The sequence below is a fragment of the Numenius arquata genome, chromosome 2, assembly GCF_964106895.1.
Source record: "Numenius arquata chromosome 2, bNumArq3.hap1.1, whole genome shotgun sequence".
NCBI lineage: Eukaryota > Metazoa > Chordata > Aves > Charadriiformes > Scolopacidae > Numenius > Numenius arquata.
In genome coordinates, this window is record NC_133577.1 from 46,312,791 (window position 1) to 46,337,376 (window position 24,586).

The 24,586-nt window shown below is 46.2% G+C and overlaps 1 pseudogene; it reads left to right on the top strand.

Moving 5' to 3' along the window:
- Nucleotides 1-24,065: 24,065 nt before the first annotated feature.
- On the top strand, nucleotides 24,066-24,184 carry LOC141462703 (U2 spliceosomal RNA; annotated as a pseudogene).
- Nucleotides 24,185-24,586: the final 402 nt, after the last annotated feature.

Genomic DNA, 24,586 nt, shown 5'->3' on the forward strand with positions numbered 1-24,586 from the left:
CCCCAAAGTGTTGGGCTTCCACAATGAATGTTGCTGATGCTGCTATTTTATTCTTTTGGTCATCTATGACCTACTTATAAGCCTCTCCGACAGCCAGCACTTCCAGCACCTTCTACACGCACGCTATTTTTAGAAAGCACACTTTATACTTACACTTACATCTGTCATCGGGAGATCTATGGCCAACATCTTATTTATGCTACTGTACTTTGACACATTGTCAGGCCTGCATTTCGGCTGAAGTCTGATGCTATGTTGAAGGTCAGGTCTTTGGTTGGATTTGGATGGGCACTCTCCAAACATAGGCTCTGCATGCTGATCCCATCCGACTCCATGTGCATCGTCTGGGGGAGGAGCCACCCTCCCAGCACCAGAGGGGCAAGTGCAGGAGAAGACCAAGGGCTCTCTTTTTTCAACAGGGGCTGAAGCAGCACGGTATGGAAGAGCCAGACCTGACTTCAGATCGCCTTTGGACCTTTAATCAGGGCTGACCGGACATAAAGCTTTCTTTTTAATTAAAAGCATGTTTTAAAAATCCCAGAGAGAAAAAAAAAAAAAAAAGCAAGCCTAAGGGAAAGTTACACAAAATTTGTCAGTTTTAAGTAGAACATTTTCCTTTCTACAGAAAGTGCAGCCCTTTCCAGAAGTCTCACAAGGAAGTTACGCTCTTGCAAGGAAAAGTACAGGACACTGAGAGCGGATCTGTCTGCTCCGAGTCCAGCCCCTGGCACCTCCGTCACAGCTGTCACCTCCAGCCAGGAAAAGGAGCAGCTCTCCAAATTCCTCCCACCACTCCAAATTCCTCCCACCGTGAGACATGTCCCTCCTGCAGCCACCCCAATGAGCCGCTGCCTCGCACCCTTCTGAGGCCAGCAGATAAAGGACAGCACAACCTGCGACCGGTTCCCAAAGAGCATACAGAGATATGTGAGCTGCAGCTCTGAGGAGAAGACTTTACACCCTTCGGGGTGAAGAGGAGGTCTTCTGACCCCTGGTTTGAAGGCAGTAGCTTGTGTCAGGCCACATAGGCTGGCTCACCTGCTTGGGAAGGGCTGGCCACCAGGAAGCCTCTTCTGCCCATGGGTTAAAGAACATTTTTTCCTACTTTTAACTTTAAATACTTTGAATTTTTTTTTTTTTTTTTCCCTTGAGTATGAGATCAGCAAAGCATTTGCTGAGCTATTTATCAGGATTTGATACAATCAGATCTCCCCGGGGTAAAAAGAGGAAAGAGACGTCACCTGTGTTTGGGAATTACAGGGCCACAATAAACCTACCCATCAGATTTTAAACCATACCGGTAATTCCAATTGCAATTAGAAAGCTTAGAAATCAGCACAGAAAGGACACCAGGCACTGTCTATGTTTTGTTGCGTTGCCCAGGATTTCAGAATAAGTTCTGTAAAAATATGCAGACTTAATGCCCGCTCATTTCTATGCAGCTCTTTAATATTGCTCTATCCTGGGTACAGAAAAAAATAGACAACAGAACTCAAACCTGCGGCATAAATCACTGCATCACGCGCTTGATGCTGCTGCTGTCTGGCAATCTCTGGATATGGCGGAAGGAAAGCAGCGAGATTTGCCTCCAACCACTTATCCCTTTTCCCGATTGTCGCTGCTGAACCCTCGCCCCCCTCCCCCCCCTCAAATGACGGGTTATGGAAACTATCACACGCAGGACCCTGCAGCCTGGGAGCTAATGTGCGTGGCTGCTCTCCGGGTAGGGAATCTAACAGCTGCGGGATTACACCATGATCTTCGTGTAAATCATCCCATGTAAAAATAAGGGTGTTTCATGCAGTTTTTGGAAGCAATGCAGCCCGTTTTAGCCATGGCGATCGTTCACATGGCTGAGGTTTCTTGTGTCAGGCCCGCGTGGGTGGGAGTGTGGGCAGAGGTGGAATTACAGGGTATGGTTTTCACTGTTCCTGACTGCAGCATAACCTCACCATGGACATCCCCCCCGTGTGTGGACACTTGGCTGAGCAGCATCCCATAGGGATCTCAGTTTGACCTCTTTGTGATGCTGATTAAATACAGCAAGCACCTGTGCTGGATCAAACCACCTCTCCCTTGCTGCAGGAGACCAATCCTCATCAAAATCCATTTTCCCCCCAAAATTCACAGGCAGCATCTGCACACAGAAAAACAGATCCCCCCTCCACACTCACACCTCGGCGTTTAGCCCCAGGGACCGCTTTTCCCCATTTCCTAAAGGACAACATGTTCAGGCACCGGCAGATCAGGAAAAAAAAAAAAAAAAGAGAGAATGCCGAAGCTAAGCATAAAAACTGTGTTAAAGCTTGTTAAAACTTTTTCTCCTGCCCCCTTTCTGTAGCATCCAGCACTGCAATGGCTACATCATCCCCAGGCACATTTCACAGGCAGGAGGAACTCATGTCATTGTAGCATCAGGCAGCATGCCCTGAATTATTGCCCCTTTACGACATCCAATGACACAATGCAAATGACATCATACCCTTGAGAAGCATTACATTTTCACCAATTCCTTTGTCTGTTTGTTTGAAAGGCCAAACTATAAAAAAATTCACTTGGAAGAGATGTTGTGGGAGAAAGGCAAAATCTGTCTGCCTGGTTTAAATCCTGGGTTTCCCTGGAGCTGGAAACGCTTTGTGAAATGGAATTGCATCATGCTAGAAAATAAGCAGCAAGGGATTCAAAGGCCAAGGCACAGGATTACCGATTGGAAGCCCACAAAAGCTATACAAGGTGGGCAAAACTAATTTGTCCTCTTCTGCTGTATGGCATTTCACAGGTACATTACATCCCCAAATATCCACCAAAAGGCACTGAGGCTAAAAAGTCAAGCACTCAGCAAGTTGTTTGGAGGGAGAAATTAAGGTAATCTTGTCTACTATAACACAGGCTTTAATTATACGATGCCATGCTATTTTTTTCCCCTAGTCTCTGTTTTGTTCAATAAGGAGCTATTGAGGCAAACCTTCCTCTTCTCCCACCCACCACATGCCCCATATCTCAGCCGGTAGACGCCGTGACTGTTCACCCATGATGCCCCGTTCCAGGTCTCTTCAGAGAGGCTGGGGAGGATGAGAGCACCCAAGGAGTTCTCTGCCCTTCAGCTGCAAAGGGACACCCTTGGGTCACCCTGAGACTCAGCTGGCAGAAGATGCCGAGGCCTGGGTCCTCACACCAGGCTCTGCAGCCGCTTTCTGGCAAGGGAGAACAAAAGCTCAACCCCCTTTCAGACCCTGTGGAGAACATGCTTCAGCGCTCAGGTCCTTCCACCATGTTCTTTCCCAGCCTCTTTCTACAGCAGGTCTCTCTACCCTCTGCCTCTCGCTTGCCAAGTCCTTCCTTGCTTATCTTGGCTCCTTTTCCATTCCCAGTTTTGCCCCAACACACTTGGCTCCCTCCCAAGCCCCTCCATTTCCTCAAAGTTCACCCTTCCTGTGCCACTGTCCTCCTTCCCCAACCTCATCTCCATCTCAGTGCCTTCCCCACCAGGTTCTTGCCCCAGACTACCTCCACCAGTCTTCCTAGAGGAAGTCTTTGCCTTCCCTTGAATTTACGCCCAGCCTATAGCCTTGGCTTATAAGAAGAGAAATCTAAAAGCGTTGCTCTGAGGTGCTTTTTTGGAGAACCTTTTCTTGGGTAACACAGCAGGCCCATGCAGCTGTCTCTCAGCCAGTGCTGCATGGAGTACCCTTCCCTTTACCCTCAAAAGTTCACATGGGGGATATCCTGTGAGCTGGCATCCCCTCAAGCCGCTGCCAATAATAGGTGCGATGTATTCCCCTTCCCAGGGTACTGAACGTGGCCGGGCACGCTGGGGTCTACCTTCAACAGAAGAGGTGGATCCAAGAAACGTATGAAGCATTGGCTTTCCAGCTAATTGCTTTTAACCACCTCCATTGCTGTGGAGCAGCGGTGAAGGCAGCTGGCTGGACTGTGCAAGCCCACACATCAGCCGTTTGGTCAGCATCAAATCCACGGACACAGTATGAAAGCAGCAGTTGAGGATTAAAAGGAGCATGTCAATGCAGACAACAGAGAATTCCCCTAAAGTGGCCAGGTCGCATCCTTTTCTTTCTCCCTCCACTCATTTTCCTCATGCAGGCAGAAACAAAAGACCTCATTTCTCTAAGCACCAGGCTCGCCTGCCGCTGGATCCGGCAGAACATAAAAGCAAGAACCTCCGTAAGCAAACTGGCCTTGCTTTTTTCCCAAGACATTTTATTTGGAGTTTTGACTTCCAAAGCCCCATGTGTACTTCCTGTAGGCTAGACTGTCTTGAGAAGAACATACTATTTTTTTTTAAAAAAATCCTATAAGCATCTACAAAGTGTCTCCATTGCAGTGGACAACCTGGCAGCTTGTAGATTACCCGCCGCCCCAAGTCTCCTGTTTGTGATGCTGACTAACACCATTTCACTATTGCCTTTGTTGTCTATTGCATGTCTTGGACCATTTCATCTCAGACTGTGGAGTTTCTTGGGAGGGGAAGGTTCATCCACACAGTGCTGCCAAGCTCTGAATGGGAAGCGAGCAGTGATGCTACACCTCCTCCCCAGATTTTACATGGGAAAACCATAAGGGAATATCACAACTGTTTGTTACTGCACAAGTGACACCTCTCCATCAGTATATTTCATGTTTCCTATTCAGTTCTGCCTGAGAGCTCATGGGCACAGAGGGGCAGGTACCAAACCACGGTCCTCTCAACATCACATACCACAGTGGAGCCGGGTGTTCCCCGGGAGGGAGCGTTGGGGATACAGCTCCCACCTTTTACCTGCGCTTTGTGGCTGGAGCCTGTCTGCTGGCATGGCACCCGCTGCTGAAAAAAAGCGGCAGAGGAAATCTTGTAATATACCCGGCGATTGCATTACAACCCGTGTGGCACGTAGCAAAGAACCGCACAAAGCCCCCGGCGACAGATTGCGAAGTTATAAATAGGTGCGGGACCTACATAACTGGAGTGACTCGTAGCTGCAGAGCAGGCCTCCAAATTAATGACATTTATGAAGTTTCTTTCTGTGGCTGGCTCGCTGGCTGCCAAAGAAGCGGCTCTGTGGACTGGCCACCAGCAGCTCCCCTCTAAGTGCCGGCAGAGAAAGCGAGTGGTAACAGGGACACCCAGCCAAGGAAACTTGGTGGAACATGGGCAAAGACGTGGGGAAAAATGATTTAATGTAAAAATCTTCACTTCCAGGGAGTGCAGTGTCCACAACACAGCCCGTATGCAATGCTTGTATTGGTTATCCACGTAAAGCCACACAGTGAGATAGTCCCAAGAACAGAAAATGGAGGACTTTGATCTATTTACTCAATCCAATTATCATCTCATCTGCCTGCTCATATGATTCTGACTCCTCCTCATAGGTCATTTAATTAAAAAAAAAAAAAAAAACATTATTTCTCCATGGAGTTTTAGCAATATTTATACCACTTTTTATAGAAGTACCCACGACTCATGTTCAGGGCCCACATTCCCTGAATTGCTGCTCTGAGCCCCAGCTCAGTACCCCCCTTCAAGCAGTCCCAGGAGAAGCAGGTTTGTCACCCCCTGCACAGGCTGGCAGAGCAAACCCGTCCCCTGCCCCCCGCCGGGCACGTTGGCTGGGGACCCACCAACCCCAATCCACTGGTTTGTTCCCACATGAAGAGTCATCAGAGACTGGGCAACAATTACATCCACTGGATTTTTTTTTTTTTTTTTTTGCCAGAATGACAAAACCAGAACGTTGTTTTAAATATCAGTATTGTCACATCTCAGGGTTTACAATCTGCTAAAAAAGGGATTCTTTTATCCCTGGTGAGCTGCTCCCAGCTCAGCTCACTAACCGACAGGCGATAGCTGTCCTTGGGCACACTCTCACCTCAGACAGCACACAGCGACTGAACTAGTTTAACTGTCCCTTAAAAAAAAAACAACAAACACCCCCCCAAACCCCAACTAAACTAATTTAAACCAGCTTGTATTTGCTGTGAGACAGCAGCGAGCCAGCAGATGGCTATGACAGATTAGCTGAGGAGAGGCAATCTGCACTATTCCAAGCCTTATGTAATACAACTTCGTATTTTGGTGGAGGTTTTAACACCTTCCTAACTCCAAGAGTCTGGAACAGCGTTTCCCTTCACGGGACGCATCACTCCAAGCCCATTCTCTGCCTCTCAGATGGGATTCAGTCACATTACGTTGTGTCCATACGTCTTTATCTTCCTGGCTAAAATCCATATCTTTATATAGTTGCCCTGAAATACGGATTGTCTAAGTAACATGCCATATATACTCTGGTTTCAAAGAAAGTCTGTCTTAGGCGTTTAATTTTCACATACGTTACACAGGGACTATAGATAGCCGAGTAATGCACAGAGATTTCCCGTATGTCGTGGATACAGGCACCGCAAAAGGCAGGGAGGGGTACTTAACTCTCTTTAAAATTACAGGTCTTTATGTAATGTTTATGTACAAGCCTTTATGCCCCCTACTTATTTGTATCATAATTTATGAGATTCATTACATCATACATACGGAGCCTGATCCCTTTTTATGGACTGCCCTAAAATCTGGGCTGTGAGTCCCTCCTTTAGCAGGAAGTGCCCTACGGTGGGCAGTGTCTTAAAAATGAATATAACAAATTCTTGGTTTCCCAACTCATCAAATACCAGAGAGGCTACAAACCAGCTCAGTCTCACACCTCTTGTCTAGCACAGAAATTCTGTTTTGTTTTTTTTTAGACCTCTTTTAATGTAAAATCCCTTCCACTCTACACCCTGCTGGCCCACAGTTAATCCTTTGACCATTCTCTGCATCCTCCCAGTACCACCCCACCCTATTTCTTTTTCTACTTCAAATTCAGACTCAAATCCCCGATCCTCTTTCTCTCTTTCCGTTCCATTTTCTTCCCAGGTCCCCCAGAAATGTTCTTCCTCTTGATGGACCCATTGCTTTCAGCTTCCCAGTCACCTCCTGAAGCCCTCCACATCTCCTGAAGCCACCACACATCTCCTGCCCTTCCCAAGGCGCCTGCACTTGGCTGGGTGTGAGACACCTACTAAAGTCCAGGACATTTTTATGGAGTATTTTGAGTTGCCTGCCAGATTTGGCTGCCTCCAGCAGGTTGTGTTAGAGGAGATGGAGCAGAGCCTGGCACTGCAGGCAGCGAGGGTGGCCCGGAGGAGCTGTGTTGTGGGCAAGCGTGGCCAGCCATCCCAGGAGCTGGGCAAACCAAGCCAAGCTTCACCAGGCTTGTGAAGCTAACGCACAACCAGTTTTCAGAAAAAGCTCAAACGCCCACTGGAGAGCTGGCAGGCTACAGCTTGCAGCATTAATGGCAAGCCTAAAAATATCCTCCTGGGGAATAATACCACTCTGGGAATCCAGAGTGCATGGCATAATCATTAGGACTTCTGATTTCCAATAAAGTTGGAAGGTGTTTTATCTATAAAAAACCCCACCTGATCTCATGAAAGTTTTCAAAGAAATCTTCTGGCAGCTCCAGCTGTTACTGAAATGCTTTAGATTAGGTTTCATACAGAAGAATAGAAATACACAAACAAAACCCCAACCCTTTCCACGGAAATAACACCTGCAGCATCCCATGACAAAAGTTTTCCCTCATCAGCTTCAGCCCCTCATTCAATTCCTGCATACACAACAAAAGCGCCAGTGACCAGGGATGGGGAGTTTTGGAAATATCACCATTTTTGGCAAGGTTAGGATGGGACAGATACAGTTCTGCATCCCAACTTTCCCCGCTGCTGGCAGCATCACCTGGCGGCAGCCAAGGACATCCTGCAGTGGCTGGTCCTCCCCCTCCCTGGCAAGCAGCTCTTGGTGGTGCGATGAGCAGCTGAAGATGCTGAAACTGTTGGGCGTACATTAGGTTAAAAAAACCACCTTCCAGCCTGCTAAATCAATGTAAGGCATCACGCGGCATTTTAGACACTGGAATTAGAACACTTGGCCCTATTTCCAGTTCTGCCACTCATCTGCTGTCTAAAGTTCTCCACTTGGTGACTGGGCTTCCCTGCTGGTGGCATTTCTCTTCTCTCTTAAAAGCCCCAAAATGCTGAGAAAAGCATGCAATGAGAGTCTGTGAGCTGCTAACTGGAACTAATACCGGAAAGAAAGAAGTAAATATTTCTTTCATTACTATTTGTTGCTTTTAACGCAACCCCATCTCACACATCTTGAAAAAGACGCAAAAAGGCTGAAGTGAAATTGTTGCCTTAATCTGCAGCTAAAATATTTAGTGGGAAATAACATCTCTTTCAGCAGTGATTGCTCCTAACATCGCAGTGAAATCTTAAGCAGATAAGCCCCAGTGAATAGTCCACCTCAAAACCACAAATTTATAATCATTTGGGCCTCGGGCAATGCGGGCTAGAAATTTGGTAGCAAGAGCTGACAGAAAATGTCATGCTGCTCTGAGTAGGGAGGACAACTAAAAATAAAGTAATATCAGAGCTGAGATGACTGTGTCATGCTCTTTGGACATTATTTTGATCTTTCAGTGCACTGGAAGTAAGGCTTATAAATTATAGGTGCTATTGGGAGCAGCATGTAAATATCACAAGACAGAAACAGGTTATTAGAGGGAAAATAAGGAATAAAGAAAGATGGAAAAAAATTGAGACAGCCTGGGGAAAACAGTAAAATCTGTTCTTGGCTACAACTGTGTATACAGAGAGGTTTTAATTGGAAGAAGCAGCTTTTTCTGTCAAATATGGCGCTATGTTGTCATCGACACCCCAGCAACAAATACAAATATATGAGTCAATGCTCTGAAAAAATACAGGACAGATTAATGAGTCATTATCTCCTACAGACCTCCAAACCATGCATGTGAACAAGGTGATGAGCTCCTGAAACATTCAGCATTACGGCCAGGATTTCAGTGTGAGGATTTCAGTGATCTTGCTTTGGAGGGGTCAAACTGCCAGAACTAAAATACACCCATATTTTTCTTAATTATTGACAACAATTCCAACCATTTCCTGACTCAAAAAGGCTGTTTCTTGACTGATCTGGCAGATAACAAGGAAGCACGAAACCAAAACAGAAACCAGGTGGTTACTCTTTGGTCCATGCAAGTGCTCTGGCTATTCATTTTGAACATCACAAACGCACAGCCCAAACCACTGATCTCACTCTGCTTCCTGCCATTTCACACAGCTAAAAGTATTTGACAGTGAGACGGAAAACAGAGATAAAAACACGAGTTATCATTATTTAAGAGCATTTTACTAAATGACCTATAAATGAAGATGCCATATTCCAAAAAAGAAAAAAAAAAAAAAAAAAAGAGAAAAAAAAGAGCAAGCATTCAATAAATTTAAAAGTCCTTGGCTTAAGGAGAAATGAGTAACTCTGCACTTGAAACAGCACCAAAACCCCAAGCTATAACACGTAGCCAAGTGCGGAAGTCGGTAACTGATAGTACAAATTTAAACCAAAAATAATAGACAATTGAAAAAAGAAACTGAATTTAGGACTATATAAAGAGGATTGGGGTTTTCTGAGGATACCAAGAAAAGCAAACAATACAGAAACAGTGTCGCTATCAGTAGTAACGAAGAAAATACAGCAGTAGTCGACAGATATTTCTGTGCTACAGAAATAGGTAAAAGAGCATCGGCTCATATCGCATGGTGATGAAATACCCTGTCTTATAAAAATAACAGGAAGAGGTTTGACGAAAGCTAATGCGGATCCAAGTTTTAAAAAGAGCTGTCCAAAGGGCTGTCTGGATCACCGAACATGAGTCTTTAACCTGTTGAAGTGTTGGGGAAGCTCCAGAAGAGTACAAGAACACATCTGTTGTACCAGGGAGACCCGATTTTGGCCAAGCCAAGAGGATGGCTGCTGTGGGACTTCATAAAAGAGATAATGGAGTTTTTACCCTTCCGCAACAGCTTGCCTTCTGGACCAAAGAACGACAGCAATACAAACACATGTGGCACATGCCAAGCGGTTCTCCAACCTGGAGAGCAGTCAGATTCTCAGCTGCAGTAGTAAATACGGAATAATTTCCAAATGCAGGTGGGTTTCTGTAGGAACCAGTCCTCACTTGGCATTATTTACCACTTTTTGTCAGTGACCTTGCAACACAATCAAAAAAATCACTCCTCATCCAGGGTTACAAATGACAGAGAGACCTCAAGACTCCTGAAGTGAGGAGAAGGACAGGCATTGATGCTTGGTGGTCTGAGCTGCTGGTGAGCTGAGAACGAGAAAACACCTCCCACTCCGGGGCAGCTGACCGAGTGGCTCAGTACCCCCGAGGGGGGAAAACCAGCCACGCTCACCAGGGAGCCAGCAACTTTTAAAAAAGGCTTGTGTTTACAGCAATTATCAGTCTGCTGTGAGTTACCACGACCAGTATATTTAAAGCACACAAACAGGGGAATGAGCAGCAGCCAAACAAGCCCTCGTTTGGCTCCGTTGCAACTACTGCTGTGCTCCGTTCTGGTACCCACGTGCCTAGAAAGCAGCTGAAAAACTGTAAGGGGATCAGTGAATAATGAAAACAGTTGAAGGATGAGGGATGTACACAATTCAGTCTATTTCATTTATGGAAAAGAATATTACAAATGTTTTCATCACAGTTTAATCACCAACTTCCACAGTTGCCATAACTAATGGCTCTTGCATTCAGCAACCAAAAATATAGCAGGAATCGACTGACGGAAGATGAAGTTAGGCAAATTCATCCCACAAATAAAACACAAAGCAAGAGCGGAATAACTGATTAATTCAAGATCATGCATCATGCTGGGTTTTTTCTTTAAAAAAGTGCATGTACCTATGTATTCTATACATCCTGAGCATGACGAATGCCAGCCACTCAATCACTGGAAGTGATTTGCCGTGCAAGACACAGCAGACATTCCTGTAGTCTGAAAGGAGAAAAACTTGCAAAAATCTTAGTATTACAATCTCCATTTTATAGTGGTGCTTCTGCTGCGTAGAAGTGCTTTATTATTTTTGAATAGAATTTGAGGCCCAATCTTACAGAAGATGGCCACGAGAAGGACTCTTCTCCAAGTTTTCATGGAGTCCTCTCCTTGTCCTTGCTGCAAAACCAGAACAGCCACTGCCATTGTTTCTATGCATTGTATATCCTCTGATAGTTCAAGTGAATTAAGTGCCATTTTGGGCAAATGGCAAATACAGCAGTCAGCAAAAAAAAAAAAAAAAAAAAAAAAAAGAAGCTTGCATCCTTATATAAAGCTTCATTTAATGTCCTTTGAAATCAACGTAAAGCCTTGCATTGACGTCAGTGAGCTTTCAGTCAGACTCAGACCACTGTAAATGTAAATTCAGGCTTTCCAGTAGCAGAACTCATGTAATAAAACCCATTTTTGATGTATTGAAGAGCGCAATCAGACTTTCCTTTGATCATCCACAGCAATCTCCTTCTGTGGGTTTTAAAGTATGTTACAAAGGCAGGCAAGCATCGTCAGCCTCTATTTACAAGCGAAAAAGAAGAGGCAGGAGGAGACGAAATGATTAGCGAGGCTGTCTAATACGTCAGTACAGAGATGAGAATAGAGCACACACTTCCCGACACCAACCCGGGGTCTTATCTAATAAGTCACACTGATAGAGGATCTAGTTTATTACTGAGATATCAAAACAACCCTTCCTCTATCTTCCCAGGCAGAGCTTTCAGAAGGAATGAGGTCCAAAAGCTTCAGACACAGATTCTAGTTGATACAAAGGTTAAAAAAACCCCACACCACCAACCAACCAAGGAAAAAGAGACACCCAGAAGTCATAAACAAAGACGAAATAGTGCAAAGTCCCTGTATCAACCTCATGTCACCCCTGCATGATTCAAAAACAGGCTCAGGTCCTCAGTGAGCTCAGGACCTTCACACATGACCCTTACCTTTAACTGGGTAAAGGTTCCTGGGAGCTCTAATTTGGGCACCTCCTGGCTCCTTTCTCCTCCTGGGGGTAGGCTCCCTGACCAGACAACACCTTCCGTTACATACCACAACATCCCTTCTTGCTCAACAAGTCACATCCATGCCTCATCACACCTTCTCCCAAGAGGATGTGGCCCCCAGTTCCAGCCAGCTGGCATTGCAGGGTGGCCACAGCTCTAATTTCCACCCAGAGGCTAACTGACAGTCAGAGTGGGCAATAGCTCTGTGCACAGCTGTGAGGTCACCCATCCCCACATTCAGCCCCCCTGAGCAACTAGTGGCCCCTCTGGCGGCTTGCCTGCACCATGTCCTTTGGGCACAAAACCCCTGCCATTGGGCTGGTCAGCCACAGCACCCCACCGCAGGGACTGAGGGTATGCGGGGCCCTTATATTAATTTCCCACATGGGAAATTAATAAACAAATAAAAGTCGACATTCCACTTCACTATTGAAATTTTTCATGCTGCTGTGGTCAGATACAACACCACACGCTGATCGTACAAGTGCACGGGTGGAAAAAGGAGGGAAGTCTGATCAATTCGTTAGGTTAAGCAATCACGTAACTACTCAGTTTAAAAAAAAAAAATAATAATCAGATTGGTTCAAATAAAGCACCTATCTAATATTTTACACAACATTTCCCTTGCTCAAACCCCGCAGCACTGTCTTGCACCACTCTTAGTCATTTGCGCGTAGTTTGCTTCCCCTAAATTTCAATGGACAGCGTGAAGACAGCAATATCAGATTGCCTGCCAGAAACCCTCATCGTTTATGCAGAGAAAAGCCTGATTAATTAATCAGTCTTTATTTAAGCGCAGAATTTAAGCGCAGAACAGGAAGGGAAAGCGGAGATACAGAGACACTCCAGAGGAGACTCTGTGAGGAAATGCTATTTTTAATATAAAAGATTGGCTCGCGGTGCAGCATTCGAAGTCGGAAGGACTTAAAAACAGGTTTCTATTTCTGTTAGCAGAGCAGTCGCAGACAGGGAAGCTGGAGCCGCTGCTGGTTGTGCATCAGCAACAGGCTTATTTCTGTAAGCTGCCAAGAATTAGTATATAAAAAATCTCAGTGGGCGCGCTTTGTAAAGAGGCAGACCCTGCCGGCGAGCCGGGGGGACACGGACACGCTTCATCCCCTCTCCGGGAGGACCAGGGAGCACCGGGGTGCGGGATGGAGGCAGCACCCCCCAGCCCTCCCGTTATTCTCCCCTGCTCCCCTGCGAGAGCACGGGCTCTGCCAGGGGGCGCGGGGTGCTGCCACGGTGTTGGCTGCACGTCCCATCGCCTCTGTAGTATTTCACCCACGGACCCAGAAAACAGCAATGCCTTTCTCTGTGTCACAGCAAATACACCCCACGGCCAAGCTGCTGCTGCGGCCTCCGTCTCCAGCAACCTGTGTTTCTCTAGGGACCTCTTAAGTATAATCTTAAAATCCAGTCCCTCTCCTTAGGTATTTCCCCGTTCATCTAGAGGACCACAAGCGATAGCTTCCCTCTGTGTCAGAGGAGAACCTCTGGTTTAGGTTTTTGGGATGTGCCTTGCCCCGGAGGTCTCAGACGGCTTGTGGAGCTGGGCTGGCAGCTTCCCTGGCACGAAGTACATGAAGATCCTTTATGCAGGTGGCATCTAGGACAACCCAGTCAGGTTCACTAAGTCTTTCCTGAGGAAGACAAAAATCTTAAACTATTTTAGAGTCTTTTGAGAAGCAGCTGGTGAACTAACAAAGCTTGGGGAGAAGGGCTGTGTCCCCCTCTCACTGGGTGGTGGTGATAGGGCCTGTCCACACCTCACAGGGGAACAGTTTCTCCATTAAAAACAGAATATAAAAGGCACCTGTATTTATTTGCAGCAGCACTTCCATAAGAGCTGCCTGCAGCAATATTAGGACTATGTCTCCATGGAATTTACTAATCATATATAAAATACATACGTTCTTCTCCTGGGACTCGTTAACAGGGCTGGGGGCAGATGGGGCTGAGGCCACACTTCTTGACAGCCAGATGGGAAAGGGAGCTTTGCCTACTGGAAAAGCTTGGGAACTGCTGCTATAACAGGCTGTGATTTACTGCTAGGAAAAACCGTATCCCCTCAGTAAATGTGCTTGGGCTAGATTGTATGTAAGTAAATGCAGAAAAACCTTACTCATTCTCGTGTCACTAATCCACACACCTCATAATTTGCACGGGGTGGGGAGAGGAGAGGAAAATCAGCACACCACTGCTTGCCAGCCAAAACATAGCACTGATGCCTCACTACCCAGATTTCATTAATTTTCTACAAGACAGCAGCAGAGTGTTTACTAATATACACAAAAGCAGGCACAGACCCCTGGAGGTATTTACTGCCTTTGGTCTTTGATATCGACTACGTATAACCAGACATCTATGCAGAGACAGATGTAGAGGTACAGCCTTTATTGAAATGAAAACTTCTTATGGAATGAAATTACGCCAGTGGCTGTTATTTGGGGGCATCATCCCTCTTTTCCTGTCTGGTTAAAGCTCAAATATTTTACAGATCAGCTCATACTGTCTTAATGACAAGTCACCCTTTCTTTGCATTCCTGTGCCTTCTCTGCTCTTGGAGAGACACCACAGTCATTAACTCCATTTTTCCACCCTTCCCTCTACCCACAAACACTTCAGAGGCACCAAGTAACTCAGTCACTGCTTTCTCACAGCTGCCTCTTCAGCCACTTTGAGAGGGGACTTTTAAATAAGGGCAAATAATGACAGAGAGCCTGAACACACAAAACGTAGGGTCCCTTGATCAGCAGGAACTCACACACACCAAGCCCCACGTACCCCAACCCACGTCAGATCAACCGAGTTGCGTGCAGGGACTTGGTGAGCTTCCACTTCAGGAAGCAATGGATGTGCTTTAATCACCCACCGGCAGAACCCAAAAGAGCGTCTGCATAAGCAGAAAAAGGAAATTAATTAGTTGCTAAACCTTTTCCAAGAACCACATTACCCTCAGAGTTAATGATCTCATCTGCTGATCGCTGGCTTTGGGGTTCTTCTTAACAGCTCCCAATCCTCTTGGTCCTCTTTCCCTGGGAAAGCTGCTTTTTCCATACACAGGCACATAATTGTCAAGGCCACACGGTAACATCCACTCTGTTCAAAGTTATTGCTCCACAAGTACACTATCACGTTATGAGAGAGTCCCAGCACCCACAAATCTGTCTTCTTCCTCCTTAATTGGGCCCTACAGGACTTTAGGACTACAGATAGCGAGAAGGGACTGAACAAACACATCCACTAAACGAGCCAAACCAGAAATATTTACCAAAAATTTTTCAAAATGTTCTCGCCCTTGCAAATTTTGCTACCAAGGAACTTGCGGAATGAAAAAGACAGAAGTCCTGACCAACGCTCACAGCTCTACCGAGTCACAGCCTAAAATTTATGTTTTAGATGAGATCGAGTCATATTGGAGACCCTCCCAAGGAAGCCAGCTCATTGTTTTCTGAAAACAGGGCCCTGAGGTATAGTCAACAACCCAAACACCTGTGAGTAGCCCACACTGTTGCCAGGTGATTTTATGATAAGACCGTACTTCACACCGATCACTGGCTATTTAGTTTTATGTGACAATCCGTCATTTTATGAATTTCAACTCCCTTATAAATTTCAGCTCTACTCCAAGTTCATGCCACCTTTATAATAAAAGGCCGTATTCCCACATACCCTTCCTGTGGGGGTCTGTCCCCTTGGGGAATGCAGCCCTGGAGAGCAGAGGGGACACGGGAGCCACACATCTCACCCTCCTTGTGTCACAAAGGTTCAAGTCAGGAGCATCTGCAAACTTGCCACAGGGACAGGGGGGAAAGCACGAGGCCACACAGACTTCTGTAACATCATCCTCGTGTGACACAGTGTCTCACCCTCCTCGAGCAGCTCCTTTCCCAAGGGAAAGCACCAGGAACATCAGGATCTCCTGGGAAAGCTCATTGCTGCATTAGGATGAACTGGAACATTAACACAGCGTTTGGTGCAGACACTTTCAGGCGAGGTGCAGATGTCCCGGACTCAAGATCATTTCGAAGTCCCTATTTAAGCACTGCGTAACAATTGCATCAGCACATCACTTCCTCGGGTGGAAATTCTCATTCCCCACTGCCCATTTCCACCCCTTCCAATCAGATAGAAAATGCTGTTTCTTGTGCAAGCCCAGCCCTAACCTATGTCCTCTTGACCAAGTCCCTCCTTCATGATCCACCAGGCACAGATGTGAAGAGAGGACCCTGGTTCTGCTTCTTATCCCGAAAGCTACTTTTTTCCTTTTTTTCCTTAAAATGTCTTAAATTTGCTTCATTCAAGATATCTAATTCAACCCTTTCTCACCCCAAATCTTACGCCACTCAGAAACACTATTCAGCACTGCCTGGTGGCAATTACTGTGGTCTGAGTTTGTTTCAGGATTTATGAAAAGGCTTCTCCAGATTCCGGCAGTAGATTTGTTGTTATTTTTATGTAACATTCACAGACCGCAAGTGTTCGGCAAGGGTGTTATTGCCAAAGAGCTTCATCCAGGCTGACAGCAGCACTATACTACTTTAAAGCAAATAAAAGGAAAGGTAGCTCAGTTTCCCAGCCCGTGCCCACAGACCAAGAACAACAATGTCTTTGGATGAAAGCTGTGTAGACCGATCCGCCGCTCATCAACTGCTTACACAGTGAAAAAGGCAGGGTTTAACGGAGGAGCACAGGTTCCAACCTACAATTGGTTTTCATGGATGCTGAGACCCACTCACTGCTAACTGATGGATTTCACACACGCCACAGGTACCCGTGGGTTTTGGGAAGTGCCTGGCTGGGCTGTATTTGATAAGTGACCTGACAACAGAGATGGACTTACCCCATCACCCTCCCTGAACCATATGCTCACCAGAAGGGACACAGTCAATGCTCACAGTCAAAGTAGTACCTGAAGTAGAAACCTGAAGATCACACTGTCTATTAGGAAGGGAGGAGATCACAGGAACATGGTGCTTCAGAAATTGGAATTTGTCAGGTCAGAGTAGCTTAGAAGCAAGGAATGAGGTTTACTTCTTTCTGACTTAGAAGTTAATTTAAGTTATTCATTGAAATTTCAAAACCCAGTGTTGCTATTGGGATTGTGACGCAGTAAGGATATAGAAACCTCAACACAATTAAGGCAAAAAAAAAGAGATGTAAAGTACATTAATAAAATCACTACATTAAATAATTATCCCCTTATTTGCATTCAAAAACAAATCCTTTAAAGGATTACTGAATAAGCTTGAAATAAAAGGAGTCAGCCAACCAGCCAGCGTGTGGTCAGGATGACAGAAAGCAGCCTGGCTAATTGTTTGGGGAAGGTTATTGCTGTGGCATCCAACCTCGGGGTCAGCTGAGGAGAAGATGATGAAGGAGCAAAGCTAACCAAGAGCAAAATAAACCACGTGAGCTACCAGCGGTGGGAAAAACATGCTGCTGGTGGACTGAGGTGGATCAAATCATAAGTGTGACAGATGGTGGTCACCATCCTCAGAGTCAGGGAGTAAGCGAGCAATAAAAACCTGGTGCTAAATGTGACAAAGCTTGAAAATCTGCATTTATAAGTAGCCACTTTCAAATAGGTACACAGATTTTGGCTTGAACCGACAAGATTAGTGAGTAATCTCAAAAGCATGGGTACAGAGAGGCAGACTTATTTTGTAATCACTCCAACATTGTGGTTTTGATAACTAGACTGGAATTCGAACTTTCACTGATTTATTTTCTGGGTTAGAGTGGGGCTGATAAGGAAGAAAAAAGGACCATCTTTTCTGAGAAATACTGCATTCTGTCTGGCAATTGAGTGTTCAAAACATAATAAGGAGGAGGGGTACCTAGGGAGGGAGCAAAAAAGAAAGAAATAATTTGTAAAGAAAAATATCTAAGTTTCCATTTACAGAACACAGCCAGAACCTGGAGAGAGGAGCAACGGGAACAAGGCGTGTGGAAGGAGCACCAAAGCCTCTGAGCCCCGAGAGCTTTGGTTGAGTTCTCAGGGCTTTTGAGAGAGTTTCACTTTGCAGGAGCTTAGAAGCTTTGGGGACTTCAGCCCCAAGGCAGTCAAAAGGAAAATAAGATGCTTAACGGGAGGTTTGCAAACTCATCAGTCACCTGGATTTTGGTCGAGGACAGGGAGCTGTAAATGCAGAAGACCCAGTCTGTCTCTCCAGCTATACCACTTCCCACCAGTGAGTCTCACTGGTGTGGGAAACCATCCTCCTGAAGAGCTGCAGATGCCCCTGCCCCCTCCGCTGGGCCACCAGCCTGGCAGAGGGGACACTTCATCCACATCCTCCATTCTCCCGGTCTCTGGACTTGCACTGGCTCAGCTACACCAAGTCCACCAAGTGGACAAGTTCTAACAGGGCTCCTTCCAAGAAACCACACACCTCTTTCCTGAGGCCACTGGTCAAAAACAGGCAGAAAATGCCCTGGCACGAAGACCATGTGCCTCTCACTTCCTCAAAAATTTACTCAAACTGATAATTGCAAGGAGGCTTTTAAGGAGATGAGATTGCTAATGCTACAGTCACAGGTCTGTAAAAATTTTGCTAGCAACTTGCCAAAAAAACCCCCAAAAAGATATAAAATAATTTAGAGGAGACAATCCCGCTTTCATTCAAACAAAACCAAAACTGTGTAAAGATGACGCCAAATTCCGAAATTTACACTTTAATAGAGAAACATTGCTGGAAAATTATTTTAAATGATACTTTTTACCTCATCAGTGGAATTATCTGTATGAAATGAAACAAATGCCCCTGGTAGCTGTCCTGCAAACAGCATGCAGATGCTTTTTAAAGAAATAAGAGGGAAACTACCAACTAAAGAATACATCTGAATCATCAAGATCCCTTTCTGGCATACTTTGCTTGCTGCTAACTCAACCTTAGATGGTAGCTTCTCCACAGGACTGGTTTCATCACAATTATGAATGATTTTGTTCTTTTCAGTACATTTTCAGCTAATTTTCATATATTGTACTGCAGGTCTTTGTACCAGCCTTTTCTGCTTGTTCTCTTTTATCACGGCGAAACCAACTTCAATGCAGTGCTTTCTTTCTTTCAGAATTTTCTCGACTACGCTAAACATCAAGCCTCCTTTAATTTAACACTAATCATCCCTAGTGAATACCTAAACCCTTTTGCTGCGTCTCCAAATGACCCGGGATAATTATGGCCAAAGTCAGGAGGGTCATACAGCTGAAAAGGCGACAGGAAGGTTCTTTCCTTTCTACCTGAAAGGAAACTGTAAAGAGGCTGGGGTTGGCCTCTTCTCCCAAGGGAATAATGACAGGACCAGAGGAAATAGTATGAAGCTGCGGCAGGGGAGGTTTAGATCAGATATTAGGAAGAATTACTTTACTGAAAGAGTGGTTAAGCACTGGAACGGCCTGCCCAGGGAGGTGGTGGAGTCACCATCCCTGGAGGTATTTAAGAAACGTGTAGACGTGGCTCTTCAGGGCATGCTCTAGTGCCCGGGATTGTTGGTTTGTGGTGGGGTGTTGTGTGTGAAATTATGGGTGTGGGGTTTAGTTGGTGGGTGCTTGCTTTTTTTTTTTTTTTTTCTTTCTGGTGTGGGTTTTTTTTGTTGTTGTTGTTGGGTTTTTTTGTTTTGCTTTGTTTTTGTGTGGGTTTGTGTGTGTGTTTTTTTTCTTTTTTTTTTTTTTTTTTTTTAATGTGGTTGGACTCGATGATCTCAAAGGTCCCTTCCAACCACTAAGATTCTGTGATTCTGTGATTCCCCCCCAAGATGAATTAAATGCTCTGAATTAGAAAGCCGCGTGTTGCCTTTACCTATAGCCTGGTATTCAGACGTATCTGGATTTCTCACTAGCACCTTGCAATAGGAAAAACACGCTTTCACTCAAGGCTGTCGGCACGGCCGGGCACCGGGAAAGCAGAGCTGAACAAGGGTACGAACTGTGATACTCCCTACTTCTTGAGCTGCTCTTTGGCAATTCAAAGCACCATATTGACTTCAGTTGCATAATGTTGTTTCACAAACATACTAATGTTCCTGCTCTCGTTAATAAGCATTCCTATCCCGTTACCTCATGCAGCGTCAAGTGCTCCTCAAGTGCTTTCAGGGTGAATCCAGAAGTGCACTGGCATTTGCTCCTTCGGCCGCAGCTCCTCTTTGAGGACCCCCTAACCTAACTTCTTCCAGTCACACTTTCTGCGAGGAGCACTGAGTTATGAGACATAAGCAGTTCCCTCCCCTCGTTCTACAGGTGAGAATGCTGAGGATGAGAATTAAGATCAGACTTCACCACATATATGTCTGCCTGCCCAGAAAGAGAATCAGAAATGAGAAAACCTCCCCCAATGTAGCTGTCAGGTAAGATCCCAGACCAGGTTGATCAGCCCCTGCTGTAACCCCTGCACTGGCTGGTGGCCAGCCTTGGGCCAGGATGTGCTCCAGGGAAGGGCTGAAGGAGTTCGCATCCCTCAGAGTGGGAACACGGCATTGCTACAGCCTCAGCATCACCCTTGGCAGCCCGGCAACATTCTTGATGTTGTCTTGGAGTCAACGGTTCCCAGGGGTCCCAGCTGGTCTGGACCCTCACATGGAAATCCAGCACTGAACAACCAACTCAAACACATGCCCAGAGTCAATAGCAAAGAAGGAGTTGCACTTCCCAAGGCTATAAACTCAAATCTCCTGTAAGGCCTTCTACTACTACTGTCAGGATATTAAGCAAAGGCTTTTCCCTGTAAACACAGCCGAGTGCTTCTAGTCCCAGTGTTCCAAAGGGGATCAGGCAAACAAACATTAGGAAAGAAGAAAAGAAATACCGGCGGAGCGTATGCTGTAGAAATCATCAGCCGGAAGGAAAGCTTCACTTCCCTCTACGTTTGTCAGGCTGAAGAGTCTGAGAAAGCTTGAAACTTTGGAGAGCCTCCGTAAGTCTATGGTTTTTTGAGCTCTCTCATGAATGTAAGAACATATTGTTATTTTCTATGGAGAGAATTTCACCATTATATTAAGACCCAATTCGGGGACAGACGTCTCTTTGGCTCCCCTTTGCAATCACGTAGTCTTGGTAGAACAAACACATCGTCAACACTTACCCTCCAGGCAAGACACAGCGGTTTGGCAAGTGCTGTCAGCCACCGACATGGACATTCTCCTTTAACTGCCTTAAGACAACATAGACAGGACACAGGGGCCTCTCTCTGTTTTCTCTCTCCCACCAAGGCCAGGGCAGACCCTTTTCCCGCCTGGCTCCAACCACAAGTGAACGCTTGGACTCACCCGGGAGAGGAGCAGCCACTTTTCAGGATGTCAGCACTGACGTCATTAATGGATGTGGGTCGCAGGCTTGTGATGCAGGCACTGGAGGCAGGAGCTGTGACCCACACCAGCTCCTGGGGAGGCACCTCCACAGCCTCAGGGTGCTTCAAAGCCTGTAAAACAAACGAGGCATCCAGTCAGGCAAAGCTCCCCACTCTGCCCACCTTTACTATCTGGGACTATTATCCACTGGGAAATATTGACGTTCCTTGTTAGAAGAAACCCCACCATTTCAACACCTGCCCGCACTGAGCCAGTTTAAAAATGGTTCATTTACAGACGACTGAGACATTTTGACAAAAGTCAAAGCACTTCTTCCCAATAGCAACTTTATTTCATTTTAGATACGTATTCAGAAAATTAAGTCCTTTTTCAGGGTGAGCAACTGAATGGCTTCATTGCTAAAAAGGTCAAAGTGACACACTCTGACCTTATCAAAAAGGTTTCTTTCCAATTATTTTCCAAGCAAAAACCTTGTAAGAATTATGCATTCCATGCAATGCCCTGCTGTTAATGAAATTAATCATTTTCCTAATGAAAATTAAATTATTTTCATTTACCTAATGAATAAAACCAAAACACCTCATTCCAAAAATTCTCATCAGTTCCAGTTAAAAGAGAATTACCTAAGAACACAATGGAAATAGAGTAAATCAGCTTCAGATGAGCACAAAGAGCTGCTCAGCCCTGACATCCACCCAGCATGGAAAATTTTAGCCCCAAATAGCTCAAGTTCAGCAAAGTTAGAAGGAACTGAAACCTGAGCCTTCTCATGAGTGCAAGGAAACCACAGTGAGACTAACAGAGCCAGAGGGTGATGACAAAGTGTCCAGGTCCTCTCCGTGAGACAACAGGATTTAACTTTCACGGCAAATGGGTTGCAGGGAAGCCACAATGGTTCTCAGACGGGCAAAGCTGCCAATAGGCTGGACACCCAGCCTTGTCTCCCAACATCAGGATGCCAGTTGGACCCCACCAGCTTTCAGTCACCAGGATGCAGCTCACCCCAGGCCCTCCCTGGGAAGCTGAAAGAGGATCTTGGACTCTTGGAGAGGCACACAATGTCTCCATTGCCTTCTGCAGGTGTCCTACCTCAACCCAGCTCTCCCCACTTCCCGGAGAAGGGACTAAGGTGGACTTCTGGCCATGTAGAAGCTCCCTTTCTACCTCCATCACTGTTTCCATCTCTCTGGACCAGGTCAATAACATCACAAATAAAGGCTTGACGCTAAATTATTGGTTTGCTCCAGCCCAGCTCCCAGGACCCATTTCTATCCCTGGTCAACAGCTCATCTCAAGAGGTCTAGTACCAATCAGCACAGGGGATGTTCCTGATCCTCCCCCACTCAGCTGAGATCTGGCATCATCTCCCAAACCCAGGCAAAGAGGGGTTTGTGCCCTCTCTCACTTTGTGCCCAGTTTTCCCTGTGTGAGCCATCCTCTTGCTTCTTGCCATCTCTCACACGTGGTACTTTTCAGCAAGGTGGTTATGCCTTTTCCACCCTCCAATCATTAAAAGCCTTAAATTTTTCCACCTTAAAAGTGAAAGAAAACAAAGAGAAATACCCTCTCCAACTGAAACAGAAAGGAGAATTTTAATAGGCAGAACATCATCATTCTGTGGGTATAGACCATGTGCCTGGAGCGCTACTGAAGGCATCTGTCAGACAGAAACATAGAACAGGAGAAGTTAAGGAAGCAAAAACACTATAGTATATTTCCTTGGGATCTCAGGATGATCCTTTTGCCCAGTTTCTCCATACATGACCCTTACTCTGACAGATTGCACTAAGTCATGGTTCCTCTACTTCCTCATGTACCATGTGGGGTCATCCTAGCAAAAGCAAGGCAAAGGTGGCAGGATTTTATTTACTTCATTCCTCATTGGTTTATATAAACATATCCAGCCCAGTCCTCCCAGGAATTCAGCAGGGAGGGACACCAGGTGCAGTGTACCCTGGATGGGACAGCCTGCAAAGAGCAGCTCTTTGCAAGGTGGTGAGTGGGAGAGAGCTCAGCTCTGCCGAAGCCTGTCCTGAACTGGGCTGGTACTGGCCAAGTGGTGGCCAGCATTCAGCAGATACGTTCCCACCACATCGGGGTGGACTGTGAGATGCTGCTGTCTAGCCCTTCGGTCCTCCAAGCCAGCAGGATACACACTATCCAAATGAAGAAAATAGATACGGAAAACATTCCCAGCTCTCCACAGGCCTTAGCCTGTCCCAAACCCAAACCTCCTGCCTGCACAATACTTGGTGACCTCCATACCATAATGTGTGCAGAGGACCAACTCCCCATTTAGCAGCCAAAGCAATGGAACCACCACATCTGTGCCTTCCCTGTCTCTGTGGTCCCCATCTTTGCACAACTTCACCAGGTGGGCAGCACCCTGCATCCCTGTTCCTAGGCAGGAACATCGCCCCCGTCACCACCAGACCCCAGCTTTGGCTTTCTTGGTCACATAGTCCCCAACTCCAGGCTCCTACCAAGAAGGTTTCAGGATGATTGCAACAGCACCAAGTGCTATTAAAGACTCAGGTTGCATTCTCAAGAGCAGCTCACACTGTCTCTTGAGAGACAATTTCTGCAAACACGGCTTAGACATGAAGTCACTGAGGACAGCAAGAAAACACAGCTTTGGCTTGTTAACAGCACTGGTTATAGCCCCTGGAAAGGCTTTGCGCAGGTGTCCCAGAAGAAAGGGGAAACAAAGAAGGGAGAAGCACGATAGCACAACAGCTCTCTCCGAATTATCTCCTCTGGCTTTAAAGCCAAGGCTGTAGGAGTATAAAGCCTGGAGTATAGGCTAAGGCTATAAAGCCTTAGTATAAAGCTAAGATCAAGTGTAGTATCTGTTCTTATCAGTTTAATATCTGATACAAAATATTATATATTTTTAAGGCCAGGCTGGATGGGGCTTTGAGCAACCTGGTCTAGCTGGAGGCGTCCCTGCCCATGGCAGGGGAGTTGGAACTCAATGATCTTTAAGGTCCCTTCCAACTCTAACCATTCTATGATTCTATGAAAGCCGTGTCCAGGGCTGGTGGGATGAGGGAGCACCCTTCCCACCACTGATGGTGGCCGGCATAGAGGGCAGCCCCACCACCTCCCGAGCGGCAAGAGATGCTGCTGGGATAGTCCACCCCTCACCAGCAGGACTGCCAGACCAGAACTCTGCTCAGCCTCACGTCAGGGACATCTGCGGGCTCCCTGGTAGCCCCCTGAAGTGGTACAGAGCCTCTCATCTCCTGGGTCATCTCTGCCACGGGAAGGCAGCCCGGCCACATGGAAGTCCCGTCGGGGTTGTGCTTGGGAACTCGTCTTTTCCAAATACG